Consider the following 16,585-nt stretch of genomic DNA (forward strand, 5'->3'; position numbering starts at 1 on the left):
GGCGAACATTTAAAAAAAGGGGGCTATCCCTAAGAAGATTTATTTTAACCCAGATGGTAGACTTTCTTGGGGCAAGTGCTAGCAAGAACATTGAGTGCAGTTTTTGAAGATTGCGTATTTACAGGTATGTAATTAGAGCCTATTGATCCTCCAGCTTTTGTAATCTTGGACACACAGTGCATCTGTCCACAGAATATTACAACTTTGTAACAGTTATTACCAAATCAGATGCAGCTGAGAAGAAACTAAACATTAAATTGGTGAATTTAGTGGAATCTTTCATTTGTAACAAGCATGGTAACAAGCATTTGTTCTTACACCTGTGTATTTACAGACTGCAATTCCCACCAGTTACATGTTGTTATTACAGTGTAACTATTAGTTATTACAATTAACTACAATACTTACACTTTTACAAGGACCCTTTAAAATGAAATGTTGCCTAATTTAGCAGATAAGGCTTATACACATTTAACTCAGTGTTTCATTAGTTAGCTAAGTTACTGACTAGGCTAATTCTTATTCATGTTGTTGTTGTATATCAGGTGGAGAGGGAGTTGGATCACAGAAAACAGCTGACAGAGCAGGGCCCGTATTCACAAAGCATCTCAGAGGTGGTACTGATTTAGGATCAGTTTTGCCTTTTAGATTACATTGACAAAGGGAAGTTGGTCCTAGATCACTATTTCTACTCTGAATACGCTTTGTGAATAAGGGCCCTGGAATAAAGCTGTTGCTCAATTCCTTGCACAGCGGTTGTTTCACCACAGGACCCTAGAGGTATTACAGTCAAATCTTCTGAACTGAATGTAAGTGAATTTTCATATATCAATGACAATAACAATTTGGTTGAATTGTTCAGTAACCTGCTAACACAGCTTTGGTAGTGAAAGGTGCATAATGCATTTACTGTCATCTTCCTATCAGGACACTGCATGCCGTAACATGGGCCTGGATGGTGACACACATCTTCTTCAAGCTGCTTGACTGAATACTGGGGCTATCGGTGCTATCTGAAGCAAGGGTCTTACCTGGGATAACAGCAACAGTCTCTCTCTCTCACAGCCATTCTGTCAACATGTTATATGTAATCACTGAAATTCATACGAAGTGCTATGGGCAAAATAACTTTGTCCATTTGACCCATTCTTCAATCTTGACTGGGATATATATTTTAGGTTACACGCCTGTGTGATGTGTCTGATGTAAATTAATTCAAATGGATTCACACTGGACATGAGACTTGCACTGATTGTAGACCTTTTGAATCATAAGCTCTAAGTACTGTCTTGATGTTGAAGTTACCACAGAAGTAAAAAAAAAAATACGTGCCAAACATTAAAAATGTGCCAAACATTATTGTTTTGTAATCTAACAAGTGAAAAATAAAAATGTGTTGTTTATACAAAACTTTATTGCATTTAGTCATCCCCAAAAGGAGGCCATTGCAAGGGTTAGTTGCTTCCTTCCTCAGGGAACTGTCTGTTACACCCCTGAAAGGGGGAAAAATAGAAATAAATCACACGAAGTTGTAGCTTCGTCTTCAAGTCACTTGTAGTGAGTGAGCTAGGAAGCTCCGTGCACCCCTATAGGAATTCCTTGGTATAACCAAACTCAGGTCAGACATCAATAGAGCACAGAGATAATATAATCAACATTTAGATATATGAACAACATATTACTTACTGGTACATATTATGATTCTGTATTATTATTTTGTTATTATTAACGCACTTTTAATTCAATTACATCTGCGGATAGCTGACAACAGGGTGGCAAGTTCTTTGATGTGTTGCTTTAGAGTTCAATAGCCCAGAAGACCTGGAGATAGGGGGATAGACAAGTGTTAGTTTTCATAAAAGCCTGGGAGACTTTTACAAGGAGGAGAGAGCATGAGTTTGAGTGAGTAAATTAAATCCAATCCAAGCAGTGCCCTGGATAAATTTTATGCGATCACACAGGCAGACTGCCAAAGTGAAGGAGATTTACAGAGTGCTCAAGGTATACTATTATAAGTGGAGCTTACTTCTTTGTGCTCTGGAGAGATTGCAGGTAGTTGGTCAAAAGGCTCTGGAGGTTCTTGGACCATTCTGTGTCTGTAGCACCTGAAGAGAGACGGATAGAGGTAGCTAGTGTGCTTGAAATAGAACCCTCACCCCTGACCTCCCACTGGCCCAGGGCCTCTTGCCTAACCCTCTAATCACAGTCTCTCTGACGGGGAGTTCATCCAGGATTATACAGGTGTATGGTGCATAGGGCTTCTCCAGTCATATGAGTGGAGTATTAGTACTCTTGTAATAGTATCATGCAATGAAAAGGAAAACACTGACACGGAGTGCTCCATGTTCTTGCAGTTAGCAAGCCTCAACCTGGATGCAGATAAATATCCTGCCTTGTAGAATGGTGGCTTCTATCTCAACCAGGTTCCAAGAAATCAGATGACAAAGCTGCAGAGATGAAGAAAAGAAATTGGTACTATGGTCTATTTCAGGATTCATGTCTGTAAATGACAATAAAATAGCTGATAAAAAACATAGGACATGCCATCTGAGTGAATTATATTATGGCCGTTTTCCACTCGTCCCCCTCTTTGATGCGGACAAGATAGTAGGTATTCCGGAGGTTGAGTTTGGTGAACACTGTGGCACAATGGAGGGGGCAAAATCAGAACTGATGAGTGACAAAGGATACTTGTTTTTCACAGTGATGTTATTCAGCCTACGGAAGTCTATGCACAGCCTCAGCGACCCACCCTTTTCATTTACAAATCAAAACCCAGCACCCACCGGAGAGGAAGAAGGCCTGATATATCCTGCAGCAAGGGAATCCTGGGTGTACCCCTCCTTAGCCTTCTGCTTGGGGCGAGAGAGGTTAAACAACCAGCTACAGGGGAGAGGAGCTCCAGGCTAGAGGTCAATGGCACAGTCGTATGGCCGATGAGGCGGCAGCGACAGGGCGTGGATCTTGCTGAACACAGGAGCTAGATCGTGATACTCGAGAGGAACTGATGAGAGGTCCGGAGGTTCTGGAATGGACTGGGGCACAAACAAGGCAGGGGCAAGGGCAGAATGAAGTCAATTTGAGTGACAAAATTAACTGGTGGTTACCTTCCGGTGGTCCAGTTGATCTGTGGATTATGCAGCTTTAACCAAGGATGGCCAAGAACCAGGGGAGAGTGAGGGCAGTCGATCATGTGGAGACTGATCCTTTCCTGGTGATTCCCAGAGAGACGCAGGATGACAGGGACAGTTCTCTCACAGACATGGGCGAGGAGCTGTCCATTGAGAGGGTTGGCATCGAGGGGTGAATCGAGTGGAACAGTGTCCAGGCCCAGCTGGATAATGACACCTCTGTCCAGGAAACTCTCGTTGGCGCCCAAGTCGTTTAGGGCAGGAAGAGGAAAAACCTGGCTCTGCCACACAAGGGTGCCGTCTAAAAAGGGTCTGGGGGGAGATGGGCCGGCAATTTGGCTCAACAGTTTATCCCCAACAACTGCTGAGCCACCTACTTTTGCTGGCAGCAGGGAACAAGTGTGACGAAGTGACCAACCTGGCCACAGTATAGGCAGCTCCTAGTGCTGATTCACAGTCAGAGGAGGAGAAAAAAGCAAAGAAGCAGATGTAGCGATGGGGCATGGAACTCTACCTGCCCTCTCCCTCCAACGCTCACAGAGACGATTGTCGATGCGGATGGTGAGAGACATGAGCTCCTCGAGTCCATCAGGCTCATCCCTGGACACCAACTCATCTTTGATTGTCTTAGTGAGAGCTTGCTGGAATGTTCCCTGAAGGGCCTCCTCATTCCAGCCGCTCTCAGTGATTAGGGTGCGAAACTCAATCGCCATCTCAGCGACACCATGGGAGCCTTGACGCAAGGACAAGAGTAGCTTAGCGGCATTCTTATCGTAGACAGGGTGGTTGAAGACATGCCTCATCTCCTCTGTGAAGCTGGAGTAGGAGGAGCAGATGGGGGACTGTCTCTCCCACACCGCAGTGTCCCAGGAAAGCGCTGCTCCATGGAGGCTGCCGATCAGGAAGGAAATATTGGCCCGTTTGCTAGCATAAGCGTAGGGCTGTTGCTCATATACTAGTGAACATTGCACCAAAAAGGATTTGCGAGCTCCGAGGTTGCCATCGTAACACTCGGGGGGTGGAAGAAACGGCTCCCGGGGCAGAGGAGAGGGACTCAGGGCTGGTTGCGAGCGCTGCAGGGCTGAACCTTGACATGCTCCAGAAGGGCTTTCAGGGCTTGGTCATGTTGCTCAAGCTGGGTGCCTTGGCTGGCGAGGATTTGGTGGAAAGGATCTGAGTCTGCTGGGTTCATATCTTTGGCCAGATCGTACTGTTAGGCAGAGTGGAGCAGGTGAACCCAAGAGCAGACTCAGACGAGAAGACTGAGTTAAGGTAACCAAGGAATTTATTAAAAAACAGGGGGAAGATGGGGTGCAGGCCAGGGAAAGCTCAGGAGGGTTGCAGGGAGCCAGGTGCTAGGGCTGGGGCTGGGGCGAGGGGAGTTGGGGCTGGGTAAGCAGGTCCGCAGAGGAATCCAAGGAAGCAGTAGAGTGGGGGATCCAGGACAGGGTAGCAGGACTGACGAGACGTGGGACTGTAGACAGGGACCAGAGTCAGAGCGGACAAAACGGTAGCGAACAGGAAAACAGCGTCAGGCAAGGGAAAATAGGCACAACACAAAAAAAGGATCTATGCAGGAACAAACGGCTAAAAACGCAAACAGCCTGAACTGTCACGTCCTGACCAGTAAAGGGGTTATTTGTTCTTATAGTTTGGTCAGGACGTGGCAGGGGGTATTTCTTTTATGTGGTTCAGGGTGTGTTTGAGTATGTGTTCATGTAGAGGGGTATTTAATTTATTAGTCTGTTTTTTTTGGTTAGTTCTATGTTGTTAGTTCTATGTCTGTGCTAGGGTATTGTATTTCTATGTTTAGGTAATGGGGACTGGGGCCTTCAATTGGAGGCAGCTGTCTATCGTTGCCTCTGATTGAAGGTACTATATTTAGGAGTGTGTTTGTTTTGGGGTTTGTGGGAGATTGTTTCTTGTATTGCTGTGTGTTGCCAACAAGACTGGTTTGTCGTCAGTTTATCGTTTTTCGTGTTTGTTTTTGGATTAACCTCTCTAGGGTCGGCGGGACGAAATCGTCCCACCTACTCAACAGCCAGTTGAATCCCGTGGCGCGTTATTCAAATACCTTACAAATGCTATTACTTCAATTTCTCAAAAATATGACTATTTTACACCATTTTAAAGACAAGACTCTCGTTAACCTGTTAAGGCTAGGGGGCAGTATTTTCACGGACGGATAAAAAACGTACACGATTTAATCTGATTAGTACTCCTGCCCAGAAACTAGAATATGCATATAATTATTAGCTTTGGATAGAAAACACTCCAAAGTTTCTAAAACTGTTTGAATGGTGTCTGTGAGTATAACAGAACTCATTTGGCAGGCCAAAACCTGAGAAGATTCTGACCAGGAAGTGGCCTGTCTGACAAGTTGTTGTTCATCTTGGCTCTTTTTATTGAAGACTGAGGATTTTTGCTGTAACGTGACACTTCCTACGGCTCCCATAGGCTCTCAGAACCCGGGAAAAAGCTGAATGATATCGAGGCAGGCCCAGGCTGAAACACATTAGCGCGTTTGGATAGTGGCCTGTCAGAGGACCATTAGACTGGGGCTCATGCACGAGGGCACGAGATGTTTTTATTTTCCCTCTCTTTGAACGAAAACCACCACTCCCGGTCGGAATATTATCGCTTTTTTTGAGAAAAATGGCATAAAAATTGATTTTAAACAGCGGTTGACATGCTTCGAAGTACGGTAATGGAATATTTAGAATTTTTTTGTCACGAAATGCGTCGTGCTCGTCACACTTCTTTACCCTTTCGGATAGTGTCTTGAACGCACGAACAAAACGCCGCTGTTTGGATATAACAATGGATTATTTGGGACCAAACCAACATTTGTTATTGAAGTAGAAGTCCTGGGTGTGCATTCTGACGAAGAACAGCAAAGGTAATAACATTTTTCTTATAGTAAATCTGACTTTGGTGAGTGCTAAACTTGCTGGGTGTCTAAATAGCTAGCCCTGTGATGCCGGGCTATCTACTGAGAATATTGCAAAATGTGCTTTCACCAAAAAGCTATTTTAAAATCGGACATAGCGAGTGCATAGAGGAGTTCTGTATCTATAAGTCTTAAAATAATTGTTATGTTTTTTGTGAACGTTTATCGTGAGTAATTTAGTAAATTCACCGGAAGTGTTCGGTGGGAATGCTAGTCACATGCTAGTCACATGCTAATGTAAAAAGCTGGTTTTTGATATAAATATGAACTTGATTGAACAAAACATGCATGTATTGTATAACATAATGTCCTAGGGGTGTCATCTGATGAAGATCATCAAAGGTTAGTGGTGCATTTAGCTGTGGTTTGGGTTTATGTGACATTATGCTAGCTTGAAAAATGGGTGTCTGATTATTTCTGGCTGGGTACTCTGCTGACATAATCTAATGTTTTGCTTTCGTTGTAAAGCCTTTTTGAAATCGGACAGTGTGGTTAGATTAACAACTGTCCCGAAGACGGAACGCCGATCCTTTAAGATTTTTTAACTTAGTTGAGTTTACCAAAACAGATCCAATATAAGTCAATGTCACTGACTGCGGTCTACTATATGAGTGTCATCCCAGATTATAATAAAACAATAATTTTTAATGAATGTGTACGTTACCCATTATAAAAACCTGAACCTCCTTGCCATCCAAGTGAGAGGATAAACCCACAAGTACATGACAAAGTACATTACATTTACATTTACATTTAAGTCATTTAGCAGATGTACATGTAATATCTGCATACGTACAATGTAATTACTAGGTATTAAAATTCATTTTAACTAGCTAAATCCTGTGTAACACCTTTTAATTACATTGTATGGTAACACTTTACTTGACACTCTTATGTAGGTGTTATAACTCTTATAATCCACCTTCCCTGTAGCTCAGTTGGTAGAGCATGGTGTTTGCAACGCATGGTGTTTGCAACGCCAGGGTTGTGGGTTCGATTCCCTCGGGGGGCCAGTACGAAGAGAAAAAAAAAATGTATGAAATATATGCATTCACTACTGTAAGTCGCTCTGGATAAGAGCGTCTGCTAAATGACTAAAATGTAAATGTATAACCAGCCATGAAATAATGCAATATATGTCACAACAGGTGTAAATATTTGTAATTATTATGGATCCTTTTTGCTTTGGCAGCAGCTACTCTTCCTGTGGTCCAGCAAAATTATGGCAGTTAATACAATTTTAAAAACATAACAATCCAGAGATGTTCGATTGGGTTCAAGTCCAGGCTCTGGCTGGGCCACTCAAGGACTTGTCCCAAAGCCACTCCTGCATTGTCTTGGCTGTGTGCTTAGGGTCGTTGTCCTGTTGGAAGGTAAATCTTCGCCCCAGTCTGAGGTCCTGAGCGCTCTGGAGCAGGTTTCATCAAGGAGCTCTCTGTACTTCATTCATCTTTCCCTCAATCTTGACTAGTCCCCCAGTCCCTGACCCTGAAAAAAAATCCCCACAGCATGATGCTGCCACCACCATGCTTCACCGTAGGGATGGTGCCAGATTTCCTCCACACATGACACTTGGCATTCAGGCTAAAGAGTTCAATCTTGGTTTCATCAGACCAGAGAATCTTGTTTCTCATGGTCTGAGAGTCCTTTAGGTGCCTTTCGGCAAACTCCAAGTTGGCTGTCATGTGCTTTTAACTGAGGAGTGGCTTCCGTCTTGCTACTCTACCATAAAGGACTGATTGGTAGACTGCTGCATGAGATGGTTGTCCTTATGGAAGGTTCTCCCATCTATTTAGAGGAAATCTGGAGCTCTGTCATAGTGACCATCGGGTTCTTAATCAACTCCCTGACCAAGGCATTTCTCCCCCAAATGCTCAGTTTGTCCGGGCGGCCAGCACTAGGAAGTGTCTTGGTGGTTCCAAACTTCTTCCTTTTAAGAATGATGGAGGCCACTGTGTTCTTGGGGACCTTCAATGCTGCAGAAATGTTTGGGTACCCTTCCCCAGATCTGTGCCATGACACAATTCTGTCTCGGAGCTCTACAGACAATTCCTTCGACCTCATGGCTTGGTTTTTGCTCTGACATGCATTGTCAACTGTGGGACCTTACATAGACAGGTGTGTGCTTTCCAAATCATGTCCAATCAATTGAATGTACTACAGGTGGACTCCAATCAAGTTGTATAAACATCTCAAGGATGATAAATGAAAACAGGATGCACATGAGCTCAATTTCGAGTGTCATAGCAAAGGGTCTGAATACTTATGTAAATAAGGTATGTTTTTTATTTATTTATTATAAATGTGCTAAAATGTATGAAAACCTGTTTTCGCTTCATCATTATGGGGTATTGTGTGTAGATTGACAAGGAATTTTTTTTATTTAATCCATTAGAGTAACAAAATGTGGAAAAAGGGAAGGGATCTGATGAGTCCAAATTTGAGATTTTTGGTTCCAACCACATGTCTTTGTGAGACACAGAGTAGGTGAATGGATGATCTCCGCATGTGTGGTTCCCACCGTGAAGCATGGAGGAGGAGGTGTGATTATGTGGGGGTGCTTTGCTGGTGACACTGTCAGTGATTTATTTAGAATTCAAGGCACACTTAACCAGCATGGCTCCCATAGCATTCTGCAGCAATACGTCATCCCATTTGGTTTGCGCTTAATGGGACAATCATTTGTTTTTCAACAGGACAACGACCCAAAACACACCTCCAGGCTGTGTAAGGGCTATTTGACCAAGAAGGACAGTGATGGAGTGCTGCATCAGATGATCTGACCTCTACAATCACCCGACCTCAACCCAATTGAGATGGTTTGGGATGAGTATCCTACCTATCTTTCCGATTTGGTCCTGCCATACATACCTACACATATGCTACGGTAACAAGATGCAGGCCTCCTAATTGTCCCTAGAATGTCTAAGCAAACAGCTGGAGGCAGGGCTTTCTCCTATAGAGCTCCATTTTTATGGAATGGTCTGCCTACCCATGTGAGAGATGCAGACTCGGTCTCAACCTTTAAGTCTTTATTGAAGACTCATCTCTTCAGTAGGTCCTATGATTGAGTGTAGTCTGGCCCAGGAGTGTGAAGGTGAACGGAAAGGCACTGGAGCAACGAACCGCCCTTGCTGTCTCTGCCTAGCCGGTTCCCCTCTCTCCACTGGGATTCTCTGCCTCTAACCCTATTACAGGGGCCGAGTCACTGGCTTACTGGTGCTCTTCCATGCCGTCCCTAAGAGGGGTGCGCCACTTGAGTGAGTTGAGTCACTGACGTGGTCTTCCTGTCTGGGTTGGCGCCCCCCCCTTGGGTTGTGCTGTGGCGGAGATTTTTGTGGGCTATACTCGGCCTTGTCTCGGGATGGTAAGTTGGTGGTTGAAGATATCCCTCTAGTGGTGTGGGGGCTGTGCTTTGGCAAAGTGGGTGGGGTTATATTCTGCCTGTTTGGCCCTGTCCGGGGGTATCATCGGATGGGGCCACAGTGTCACCTGACCCCTCCTGTCTCAGCCTCCAGTATTTATGCTGCAGTAGTTTATGTGTCGGGGGGCTAGGGTCAGTCTGTTATATCTAGAGTATTTCTCCAGTGTCCTGTGTGAATTTAAGTATGCTCTCTCTAATTCTCTCTTTCGCTCTTTCTCTCTTTCTTTCTCTCTCTCAGGGGGACCTGAGCCCTAGGACCATGCCTCAGGACTACCTGGCATGATGACTCCTTGCTGTCCCCAGTCCACCTGGCCGTGCTGCTGCTCCAGTTTCAACTGTTCTGTCTGCGGCTATGGAACCCTGAGCTGTTCACCGGACGTGCTACCTGTCCCAGACCTGCTGTTTTCAACTCTCTAGAGACATCGGGAGATACTCTCAATGATCGGCTATGAAAAGCCAACTGACATTTACTCCTGAGGTGCTGACTTGTTGCACCCTCGACAACTACTGTGATTATTATTATTTGACCATGCTGGTCATTTATGAACATTTTAACATCTTGGCCATGTTCTGTTATAATCTCCACCTGGCACAGCCAGAAGAGGACTGGCCACCCCTCATAGCCTGGTTCCTCTCTAGGTTTCTTCCTAGGTTTTGGCCTTTCTAGGGAGTTTTTCCTAGCCACCGTGCTTCTACACCTGCATTGCTTGCTGTTTGGGGTTTTAGGCTGGGTTTCTGTACAGCACTTTGAGATATCAGCTGATGTAAGAAGGGCTATATAAATGAATTTGATTTGATTTGATGAGTTGGACAGCAAAGTGAAGGAAAAGCAGCCACCAACAAGTGCTCAACACATGTGGGAACTCCTTCAAGACTGTTGGAAAAGCATTCCAGATTAAGCTGGTTGAGAGAATGCCAAGAATGTTAAAAGCTGTCATCAAGGCAAAGGGTGGCTACTTTGAAGAATCTCACATTTCAAATATATTTTGATTTGTTTAACACTTATTGTTGTTACTACATGATTCCGTATGTGTTATTTCATAGTTTTGATGTCTTCACTATTATTCTACAATTTAGAAAATAGTAAAAATAAAGAAAAACACTTGAATGAGTAGGTGCGTCCAAACTTTTGACTGGTACTGTATGTCCAGAAGAGCAATACACATTGAAATTGCTTACTCTCTTTTTTGATCAAAATGCGTTTTTTTTGGCAGAAATGCCTTCTGGAACATGTGAACTTTCATGTGCCTTAATAACAAATGTGTATGCCATTAGTAAATATTAATAAAATTGTTAAATTACGAGCCGAGTTTGTTTAGCCACAGAAAAAGCCGGCAACCTTCCCGCTAGCCACGATTGACTGAGATAATGAGTGGGCTCAATGATTGGGCTCAACACCCATTGAATATGGCAGGTGTCAGTAAACGTAGTCAAAAAAGCATAGTTAAATTGTTGCCAGCAGCACAGTTACAGTCACCAACGCTTTGGATAACAGCCTAACCAGCTCTGCTAGGGCGAGTAAAATGGTCAGAGTAAGGTATCATTTGTGTCTGGAAGTAGCTGGCCAAGTTAGCTTGACAGCTGTTGTAAGGTCAACCCTACTCATCGGCCAGAGCGTCCAGCATGCGCTCTGAACACTCAGAGCGAAACGCTCTGAATTTACTAACGGACAATCTGACCGCACAGTTGCAGTCACCAACACTCTGGATAACAAAACTAGCCAGCTCTGCTAGGGCGAGTAATGTTCAGTGAGCTGTTCTCTCATTTGTGTCTGGAAGTAGCTAGCATGTTAGCCAGTTAGCTTGGTTGCTTCACTGCTGTTGATAGTACCGAATGCTCAGATCAACCTTTAAAGAGTTGGGTCGGTCTTAAGCTTAAGAGGGTGTGAACGATGCTGAATGGTTATAGACAAAGAAGAGCTCTCCAGTTGGTACCAAAACATTCAAAGACCATTTTCTCAAAAGTGAGGTAACAAGTTTATCAACTTTCAAAACATAATTACTTTCCCAAATTTCCTCAAATGCAGTGTATGATATACCATATTGTAGCTCTGTGTCTCTGCTTTTATCCAATGTAAAAAACACAATTTCAAATTTTCCTACATAGGACTGAATTTATCAGTTCGGTAACATATTGGATATTCATGTTTCCAATTTATGATACATTTCTCTTGTATGTGTATTTACCAAGGCATACATGCTCCAAGGCCTACTGGGAGGGACTGGAATGGAAGGACAGTATTTTGACCATACCAGACCATGTTTACCATGCTGTTAGTTTCTTGAGTTTAATGATCAGAATTTGTTTTGGTAGAATTCTATACATTTTTGTATCCAGAAGAACGACAAATAAATGTATTATTATTTTTCAACTTGAATCAACTCTGAACATTGGATTTGTATGCGTCAAGACTAACATTTCACCATTCTCCATTATGGCTAAAGAATTAAAAGGGACATTTTATTTGGAGAATTATATTGGACCATTTAGCCACTACTTTATGTGTTGTTGCGTAAGTTAAGCATAACGTTGCGCAGTACCGTTAGCGGCATGGATTCCATGAATGTTTCAAGCCCTTGTGTTAAACCTAATTACTCTGTCAAATTGCAAATTTGCTTCCAAGGCCACTGAAGTCCATTATGGTGAATTTGCTGCTCATATCAGATTATAATTACAATACATTCAGATGCACCAGAGGACAAACACAATATCAAAGTATGTGTGCATGATGTGTGATGAAGGGAAGGACTGTGTTTTATGTTTGGTGTTACATTCCAGCATGCTTTGTCTGTATATAGAATGATGCTACCAATTCCATAGAGATCTTTCTTTCAAATTCCTCCTCTGCCTGTAAATCAAAGATGTGACTGCCTTAAAAGATCGATAGATAGGATCAATCTTTGAGATGACGATAAGAAACAACAGCAGCAGCAAAAGCAGCAGCCACAGCATAAGGGAAGGAAAACAATTTTTGTGTTGATGTTTGCATCAAGCCCCTGTAGGTGTTCAATCTAGCAGCAGGTGCTTATTGTGTGTAATGTGGGTGTTGTAGGAAAACAATCACACTAATGGGTGTTTCTAGGCCTTCCAAGTTCAAGAAGGAAACTATATGCATCTTGATGGGGGGGTTAGGGGATGTTTAAAAAAAAAGCATGCAAGGTGTAGCCCACAATAAATATATGCCTACGACAGTATACTTTACCATACTGAATAAAAATATAAACGTAACTGTCACAGCTGTTAGAAGGAGCGGACCAAGATTCAGCATTTTCGTAGTTTCACATATTTATTTAACCAGTGAAACCGAATGCAACAATTAAACACTTCAAAATATACACTAAACAACAAACCGTGATGCAGGAGGATCAAATACACTCACAACGAATAATCACCCACAAACACATGTGAAACAAACATAAACTAAAATAGGACCTCCAATTAGAGACAACGACAACCTGCTGCCTCTAATTGGAGGTCATGCCAAACAACACCAACATAGAAATGCAAAACTAGAAACTGAACATGGACATACAAAAACAGACACACACCCCCAGTCACGCCCTGACCTACTATACCATAGAACATAACCACTCACTATGGTCAGGACGTGACAGTACCCCCCCCCCAAAGGAGCGGACTCCGTCCACGCCTAAAAAAACACCACAACACAAAGGGATGGTAGGGTTGGTGACAACTGTCTATGGCGGCGGCTTTGGTTCCGGGCGTGGTACCCCCACTGCCCGCTGATCCCCCCGCTTCTGTATGACCGGAGGAACCAGACGATGGATCCTCGCCAGATGGTTCGGACCACCAACCGCCGCTGAAAACTCTGGGCTAAAGACCGGCGCTAAACCACGGGACTAACGTCCTCCATTTGCTATTTCAATGCATAGATTACATTCATTTGATAATGGTCCATTCTAAATCATAACACAATTCACACATACAGTTGAAGTCGGAAGTTTACAAACACCTTAGCAAAATATATTTAAACTCCGTTTTTCACAACTCCCGACATTTAATCCTAGTAAAAATTCCCTGTCTTAGGTCAGTTAGGATCACCACTTTATTTGAAGAATGTGAAATGTCAGAATAATAGTAGAGAGAAGGATTTATTTCAGCTTTTATGCCTTTCATCACATTCCCAGCTTGTCAGAAGTTTACATACACTCAATTAGTATTTGGTAGCATTGCCTTCAAATTGTTTAACTTGGGTCAAATGTTTTGGGTAGCCTTCCACAATCTTCCCACAATAAGTTGGGTGAATTTTGCCCATTCCTCCTGACAGAGCTGGTGTAACTGAGTCAGGTTTGTAAGCCTCCTTGCTCGCACACGCTTTTTCAGTTCTGTCTACCAATTTTCTAAAGGGTTGAGGTCAGGGCTTTGTGATGGCCATTCCAATACCTTGACTTTGTTGTCCTTAAGCCATTTTGCCACAACTTTGGATGTACGCCTGGGGTCATTGTCCATTTGGAAGACCCATTTGCAACCAAGCTTTAACTTCCTGACTGATGTCTTGAGATGTTGCTTCAATATATCCACATAATCTTCCATCCTCGTGATGCCATCTATTTTGTGAAGTGCACCAGTCCCTGCTGCAGCAAAGCACCCCCACAACATGATGCCGCCACCCCTGTGCTTCACAGTTGGAATGGTGTTCTTTGGCTTGCAAGCGTCCCCTTTTTCCTCCAAACATAACGATGGTCATTATGGCCAAACAGTTCTATTTTTGTTTCATCAGACCAGAGGACATTTCTCCAAAATGTACGATCTTTGTCCCCATATGCAGTTACAAACCGTAGTCTGGCTTTTTTATGGCAGTTTTGGAGCAGTGTCTTCTTCCTTGCTGAGCGACCTTTCAAGTTATGTCAATATAGGACTCATTTTACTGTGGATATAGATACGTTTGTACTTGTTTCCTCCAGCATCTTCACAAGGTCCTTTGCTGTTGTTCTGGGATTGATTTGAACTTTTCACACCAAAGTTCGTTCATCTCTAGGAGACAGAATGCGTCTCCTTCCTGAGTGGTATGATGGCTGTGTGATCCCATGGTGTTTATACTTGTGTACTATTGTTTGTGCAGATGAACGTGGTACCTTCAGGTGTTTGGAAATTGCTCCCATGGATGAACCAGACTTGTGGAGGTCTACAATTTTTTTTCTGAGGTCTTGGCTGATTTATTTTGATTTTCCCATGATGTCAAGCAAAGAGTCACTGAGTTTGAAGGTAGGCTATGAAATACATCCACAGGTACACCTCCAATTAACTCAAATGATGTCAATTGCCTATCAGAAATGTCTAAAGCCATGACATAATTTTCTATAATTTTTCAAGCTGTTAAAGGCACAGTCAACTTAGTGTATGTAAACTTCTGACCCATTGGAATTGTGATACAGTGAATTATAAGTGAAATAATCCGTCTGTAAACAATTGTTTGAAAAATTATTTGTGTCATGCACAAAGTAGATGTCCTAACCGACATGCCAAAACTATAGTTTGTTGACAAGAAATGTGTAGAGTGGTTGAAAACCGAGTTTTAAGCACTCCAACCTAAGTGTATGTAAACTTCCGACTTCAACTGTAGCTATCATACTATAATTCCACAGCTTTCAAAACTCAGTCCTCCAGAAAGTGGAGAGCAACACTTCCGCAGTTCTACTCCGTGATATCTTTAAAAAAAGGATTACCTACACTACCGATCAAAAGTTTGGGTCACTTAGAATTTTTCTTGTTTTTTAAAGAAAAGCAATTTTTTTGTCCATTAAAATAACATAAAATTGATCAGAAATACAGTGTAGACATTGTTATTAATGTTGTAAATGACTATTATAGCTGGAAACGGCAGATTTTTTTATGGAATATCTACACAGGCGTCCAGAGGCCCATTATCAGCAACCATCATTCCTGTGTTCCAATGGCACGTTGTGTTAGCTAGTCCAAGTTTATCATTTTAAAAGGCTAATTGATCATTAGAAAACCCATTTGCAATTATGTTAGCACAGCTGAAAACTGTTGTCCTAATTAAAGAAGCAATAAAACTGGCCTTCTTTAGACTAGTTGAGTATCTGGAGCATCAGCATTTGTGGGTTCGATTACAGGCTCAAAACAGCCAGAAACAAAGACTTTCTTCTGAAACCCATCAGTCTATTCTTGTTCTGAGAAATGAAGGCTATTCCATGCGAGAAATTGCCAAGAAACTGAAGATCTGGTACAACGCTGTGTACTACTCCCTCCAGAGAACAGCGCAAACTGGCTCTAACCAGAATAGAAAGAGGAGTGGGAGGCCCCGGTGCACAACTGAGCAAGAGGACAAGTACATTAGAGTGTCTAGTTTGAGAAACAGACACCTCAAAAGTCCTCAACTTGGCAGCTTCATTAAATAGTACCCGCAAAACACCAGTCTCAACGCCAACAGCGAAGAGGCGACTCCGGGATGCTGGCCTGTTCTTTTTCCCATCATTTTCTTTTTATTGGCCAGTCTGAGACATTACTTTTTCTTTGCAACTCTGCCTAGAAGGCCAGCATCCTGGAGTCGCCTCTTCACTGTTGACGTTGAGACTGGTGTTTTGCGGGTACTATTTAATGAAGCTGACAGTTGATGACTTTGAGGACTATACGCAGATTATACTATTATGGGTGCTATTTTCCCGACTGTTGATCTTGCTGTGTTAAATCTACAGTCCAATTTTATAGCGATGCAGGAATCCCTTGTTGATTCAATACTTGTGCTTAATACAGACAAACCAAAATACATGTTGTTTTTTAAACTTTCTTAAGAATGTTCCAGATGAACTACATGTTCACTCATTAGATTGTTCTCCAATCGAATGTGTGCCCACATATACATATTTAGGCATTTGGATTGATATGGATTTAACATTTAGAAAACATATAGATGAGCTGGTTAAGAAGCTAAGATTTAAAGTTAGCTTTTTTTACAGAAACAGATCAACCTTTTTATCTGTTCTTGTTTATGGAGATATTATTCATCAAAGTGCAGCTGCTATTGCTCTTAAACCTTTGGACGCCATCTACCATAGTACCCTTTGTTTTGTTACAGGTGACAGTGTTGATACTCAT

The sequence above is a fragment of the Salmo salar genome, chromosome ssa02, assembly GCF_905237065.1.
Source record: "Salmo salar chromosome ssa02, Ssal_v3.1, whole genome shotgun sequence".
NCBI classification, from domain to species: Eukaryota; Metazoa; Chordata; class Actinopteri; order Salmoniformes; family Salmonidae; genus Salmo; species Salmo salar.